This window comes from Leptonychotes weddellii, chromosome 9 (genome assembly GCF_054177405.1).
Source record: "Leptonychotes weddellii isolate Sample4059 chromosome 9, ASM5417740v2, whole genome shotgun sequence".
In the NCBI taxonomy this organism is placed as follows: Eukaryota; Metazoa; Chordata; class Mammalia; order Carnivora; family Phocidae; genus Leptonychotes; species Leptonychotes weddellii.
This window is the reverse complement of record NC_138377.1, coordinates 59,362,519-59,368,867: the sequence shown is the minus strand read 5'-3', so window position 1 is coordinate 59,368,867 and position 6,349 is coordinate 59,362,519. Positions and strand designations below refer to the sequence as shown.

Sequence of the window (6,349 nt, the reverse complement as noted above, 5' to 3'; positions counted from 1 at the left end):
CATAGGTTACTTTTAAGTGATTGTAAGCTGCAATGATTAATGGTCCTCCACCTTACTGTGCAATTAAACATGGCGGGGACTGACACTATCTCTTCCTTGGTATACTCCTGAACTCCATTTCTCAGCCCTGTTGATCTTGAGAGTAGTTCTGGACAACAGAATGGGGTGGAAATTCAGTAAAACAGGATTGCACTTCCCAGACTGAGTTCTTAAATTTGCCTTATGATTTTGTTCTCTTTCCTTGTGCTCTGGTCAGAAGGATAGGATACAGTGGGGAATTCAGACACCTGAGAAGATGATGGAATCACTGCATGGAAGGAGGCTGAGTCTCTGAATCACAGGGTAGAAGGCCACTCACCAAACTCTTTAATGGACAAGGATGGGAATGAGGGCTAAAATATTTATAGTTCTAACTCCGTGATAATTGGGATAGATTTTTGTGATAGCTAGTCTACCATGACCAACCAACAGAACCAGTTCCTAATATTGTCTCAGAAAGGTCGGATGAAACTTGATTATGCGAACCTATGAAAATGGCATATGTTATCATTGAGGAAACTTGAAATCTTTGGCAAAGCAAGACTGCATCTCTAAAAACTGCTCTTTTAACTATAATATATTAGCATTTCTTCTTGGAATAAATAGGTTGGTGCTTTTTGGACCTGAGATGTGAATCTTTGGCCTATGTTAGGATTCCTCTTTCAATTCAATGGCAGTGTCAACAGGAAAGCAAGTTGGCTGCTTATGCTTGGCACCACCTGGCTGCAGTTACATCGCTCAGCACTAAACACACTGGCTGTGTCAGAGTTGAGTACTGTCATTCTGATGAAGTGGGGAGTGTGTTGCCCTGGTAGGAAGCCTTTTAAATTGAATGACAAGGTTTTTCTTATTTGTTACATCCCCAGGCCATTGTCAAATCATATAATGCCAGCCCAGGAAAGTAATTACAGAACTGTTGTGAGGCTGTTAGCAGCTGCTTTTCATTTTTTCCCCATTGTGACTGGGATGTGGTGGAGAAAAATTGGGATGACTAAGAACCACAACATAAACGCCACCCAATCTGCTGGCCAGTCACCTGCGGCACTTACTTTTAGCCAAGGGGAAAAGAGCAGGTTCCTGAAATGTTATTAGATGTAGGTGCCAAATACAGAGAAAAATCTACAGCCAACTCTAAGAGGCCAGGCCATGAGGACAGATGGATTTCATGTATTAAATCATTACCAAAATCACTAGGCCATACAGTCTAATTTCTAAAAACAAAACCCTGTGTTGATTCCGTCAAACAACCCCTTTTCCTTCTAGCTACTTTTTTTTTTTTTCTTTCTACTGCTTTCTTTATTATTTGGGTAAGGACCACAATAAGCCTTCAGCTAAGAGTAGGTCAGTCAAAGTTTCCAACAATAAATGTAGATTCTTATAAAAAAGCAGCTACAAGGCTATATGAAGAGGAAATAGACAATAGTAAATGTATTTTCATTTTATCACCTCATCTTAATTTGGTCCTTTCTCATAAGAACCTTATGAACTGGCCAGTGCTCATTTTCAAGCTTATTTCCTAAACTCGACTCAGTGAAGAATGGCACTGCATTTGATAGACGACTGATTTAAAAAATATATATATGTATTGTTTTAACGTTACAACTGTTTAAAATTTAACGGAAAGTTCTTAAGATTCTTAACACAACTGACTGTTATGTTTCCAATCAGGTGACAATCTAATCAGGATGAACCTTAAGTGATTATTCATTATTCATTTCTTTGAATGAAGTGGTTTAACTAGCATGTAGCTATGCTAGAAAGTTATTAGGTTCACGTATAACCCTTTCTTGTTCTGAAAGTCATTGCTCTCCCTTCCTCCTTGGTCACTGAGATACAGTAAGTATATTTGTATGTCTTTTAAAGGTTGTGGAAAGCAGTTGCTTCCTTATACTCGAGGCAAAACTCCTTTCACTCAGAATGTATAAGCACCTTTCATGAAACAATTTCTAAATGATGAAAGTGGTCAGAGGCTCAGGATCCAACAACTTCCCAAATGAAAATAATTAGAATCTGTGGTAAAGATAAGAGTGAGGTTGAAACCTGTCGGTACATATCACTAAGTAGAAACAAATTATGGCTTGTCAGAAACGACAGATTTCAACAAGGTGCTTCCTTTTCACTTCGAGTAAGACCTTTTTCCACCCAGCAATTAACTTTATTCCCATTAATATTCAGTAGCATTGACAAGGCTGACAGAGTAAAGCTGGGTTTTATAAAACTAAAGACAGATTGATAGAGACTCATTACTTTGTCTAATAATTTCATCATTGTATGTTAGGTCTTAATAAATAAAGGACAAAGCTGTTGACTGTGGCATTGATTTGTTGTGCCAGGTAAAGAACTCAAATTTTCTGTGTATATTTTCTTTTTGTGATTCATAAATTTATTTTTGAAAATAAATAGTAATTTTGCCTAAAGGGTTGCAGAGGTGACACAATAATACATTTATACCATACCGCAATACGTTTAGTACTAGCATAGTTTTTAGATATTTCTTCACAATCTGTAAATAATAATTATGCTGCACAGTTAAATTAAATAAAATGAGTAACTGTATGTAAACGACCCTTTGATTACAGATGGAGAAAGACTAAGAGCAAGTATTTGTTTGTGGTGTGGTAGAAAAAAAGCAAAGAATTCACTAACAACCCCAGGAAACACAAAAACCAAACATTTCTGTCTTCCTTCCTTTATGATATAAAAAGTTAGAAATAAAATAGAGCAGGTTTCACAAAATTTCAAGATGTGTCAGAGGTGATGTTGCTTAGAGACATAACATCTGTTCTGTTTTTGTATTTGTCATATTTCCTAAAAAAAATTTAAAATGAAACATTGTGCATTTCTAAGCTTATGGACATAGTTTTTTTGTTTTTGTTTTTGTTTTCACATAGGACACTTTGGCCGAGTTCAGCTTTGCTTTCTCTTCCAGAACAGTGAGGGAAAAAAAATCTCACTATTGGTGAGAAAGATGAGATACATGCCTAACAAAATCAACTTGCATTTTTTTCTGTTAGTTTTTAAGTTGTTCTTTCCCTCTTCCATGACAGGTGACTTCTCACAGGTAAAAGCCCATCCTTTTTACCAAAGAGCTCTTTTTCCTTTAACATTATATAGCTCAGCAAATTTTTTGCCAGGGGCAATATTAGTGAGTTGTGGATGTATTACTGACATGGAATTGTGCCACTTGTATTTATTTTCTGTGCTATGACAATCTACTGTTCTGTGGTAGAAATGACACAATTTTAGTCCTTATAAATTCATAGTTTCTGCAAAAGTCTAATTTTTCATAAGTGAAAATTCATGTAGTGAAAATGGAATCATTTCGCGCAGTTCTTACTTTGGCCCTAAGCACACGCACAGAATAGCTCTTTATTCCCCCCTTTTTGTCAGTATCAAAGTCTGCAGATGGGTAGGTCACACCTGAACACCCTGAGCAGGGAATGTGTAATTAGGTTTTAATGTTAAAAATTTAGTTTTGATTTCCCTATTCCTTTTGGATCCTTCTCTAATGTTCTACATCCCTTTAGATTTTTATCTCGTTACCTCTTATCTCTTTTCTTTATGGCAGTCTACTTCTCTGATTTCAGCTTTATTCAGCTCCCTGGCTCCCACCCAACTCCCCTTCAAATTATCAATGCTAACATTTTCCTTTGGTTATTGTCTTGTTTTCTTCTTGATTATTCTCTTTTCCTAATCCAGCTTTGCACAGTGGCAGTATCGTAGCCAATGAGGTTTATCCGAGGCGCGATTATTGCTAATTGAAAACTCTTTTCCTAATCTATTTATGAATTTGTTCTTGCTCTCTGTCAATGAAAACTTTTTAGGACTAGCTACTTTTATTTAAAGAGCTGCATTCTTTTATTAGTCATATTTATTGAGAACTTACTATGTGCAAAAACCCCTGGGAGAACACAAAGATGTTTTATATACCATCATTGCCCTCACTAACAGCAAATGCTCATGCAGTGCCACTTATGTATCAGACACTGATCTCTGCTTTACAAAGATTACCTCACTTGGCCCTCCCAACATGCACTTTGTTTTTATATGTAGGTTTTATTATTATTCAGGTATAGTGAGGCTAACAGATCAGGAGATGACTGCCACTGAAAAGACAATTTGTCATGCATAGTTCCCAAGAGGAGGGGACATGCCATGCTATACAGGGCCACAAAAGGAAGCACCAGAGTCAGGAGACAAAGGAAGAGGCACCTGGGTGGCTCAGTTGATTAAGTGGCCAACTCTTGATTTTGGCTCAGGTCATGATCTCAGGGTCCTGGGTTCAAGCCCTGTGTCTGGCTCCGCACTCAGCGGGGAGCAGTCGGCCTGAGGATTCTCTCTCTCCCTCTCCCTCTTCCCCCTCCCTCCTCTCTCTCCCTCTCGAGCTCTCTTTCTCCCCTGGAATAAATAAATCTTTAAAAAAAATTAGGAGACAAAGGAAGTTGACGGAAAGTGCGAGCAAGAGATTTCCATTGGAAGGAAAAAGCAAGGCAGAGTAGGCAGGCTTAAGATTCTCTAGTTTGAATGATTTCAGGGGCTCCAGACTCCAGCCTTTTTCCAAGTTGCTTGGTGCCTAGTCCTGGGGTGATTGAAGCAGGGAATTATTGGCATGTAAGAACCCGACAGAGGAGGTAGGTAGGGGAGGCTTTGGATTGGTTAGCTTGCATATGAAAGATGTGCTCACAGGGGCACCTGCATGGCTCAGTCAGTTAAGCTTCCAACTCTTGATTTCAGCTCAAGTCATGATCTCAGGGTTGTGAGATCAAAGCCCCACATGGGGCTTGGTCATCTGCTTGGAGTCCGGTTGAGATTCTCTCTCTCCCTCTGCCTCTGCCTCTCCACCCATTTGCACTCTCTCTCTCTCTCTCTCAGAATGAATAAATAAGGTATTAAAAAAAAAATGTGCTCACAGGCTGGTCATTTACTATCTCTAAGAACTGGCTCGCCCTAGGAGGCGCAGGTAAGTCCTGCAGGATCAGTAATTTCCCAGATAACAAAGCATTAGAATTTAAAAGACATGCTTAATACACTCTAGACACTGGGTATCTAAGACAGCCAAATAGCTAGTAAGTGTTAGGTATGGCTCCAGAGTTCACATTCTTAATTCTATGCCCTGTCATCTCACCAAGGAAGTCGATTTTTTGTAGGGGAAATAGAAAATATGCAACATATATGTGGTATCATCTAATGTTGTAAGAGAACAAAAAGGGGCCTCAGAATTCAGAGGAAGGAGATGTCAATCAGCACAAGCTCAGGAAAGAATCAACAACTGAATATGTGTTTGAAGGATAGCAAAGATGCCCAAAGAAATGAAGAGGTCATTCCAGGCAAATGAAATTGTTTAAAAAGTGTGAAGAACTGAATCAATTATTGAGCTTGGGGAGTTGAAAACTACCAGTGTGGCAAAAGTGTAAGCAAAGCAAAAGTATAGAGGATTGAAGGAAATAATACTGGGGGGTGCCTGGGTGGCTCAGTCAGTTGAGTGTCTGATTTCGGCTGGGGTCGTGATCTCAGGGTCAAGGGACAGAGTCCCACATCAGGCTCTGCTCTCAGTGAGGAGTCTGCTTGGGGTTCTCTCTCTCTCCCTCCCTCTCTGCCCCTCCCTCTGTTTGTGCTCTCTCTCTCAAATAAACAAATAAATCTTAAAAAAAAGAAAAAAGAAAGAATACTGGGTAAGTTATTTGAGATCAGCATTAAGAAAATCGCTAATTAAATAATAAGGAATTTAGGGGCACCTGGGTGGCTCAGTCATTAAGCGTCTGCCTTCGGCGCAGGTCATGATCCCAGGGTCCTGGGATCGAGCCCCACATCGGGCTCCCTGCTCCGCAAGAAGCCTGCTTCTCCTTCTCCCACTCCCCCTGCTTGTGTTCCTGCTCTCACTGTGTCTCTCTCTGTCAAATAAATAAATAAAATCTTTAAAAATAAATAAATAAATAATAAGGAATTTGGACTTAATTCAGGAAAAAAATGAGAAACAGTAAGAGGTGTTATATATATTTTATATGTAACACATATAATAAGTACATATACATATATGTATACACACAGGGAGGGAAATAAATAAATTGAAATTCTTTGAAAAAAAAGGGGGGCGCCTGGGTGGCTCAGTCGTTAAGCGTCCGCCTTTGGCTCAGGTCATGATCCCAGCATCGTGGGATTGAGCCCCGCATCGGGCTCCCTGCTCAGCGGGAAGCCTGCTTTTCCCTCTCCCACTCCCCCTGCTTGTGTTCCCTCTCTTGCTGTGTCTCTCTCGGTCATAAATAAATAAATTATAAATAAATACAAAATCTTTGGGAAAAAAAAAAAGAAA

The 6,349-nt window shown here is 39.3% G+C and overlaps 1 non-coding gene across 1 annotated transcript; it reads left to right on the top strand.

Moving 5' to 3' along the window:
- The first annotated feature begins 3,736 nt into the window (after positions 1-3,736).
- Positions 3,737-3,878, top strand: LOC115938351 (U4 spliceosomal RNA). Its single transcript, XR_004073483.1, has one exon. It is a non-coding gene; the product is annotated as a U4 spliceosomal RNA (small nuclear RNA).
- The last annotated feature ends 2,471 nt before the right edge of the window (positions 3,879-6,349 follow it).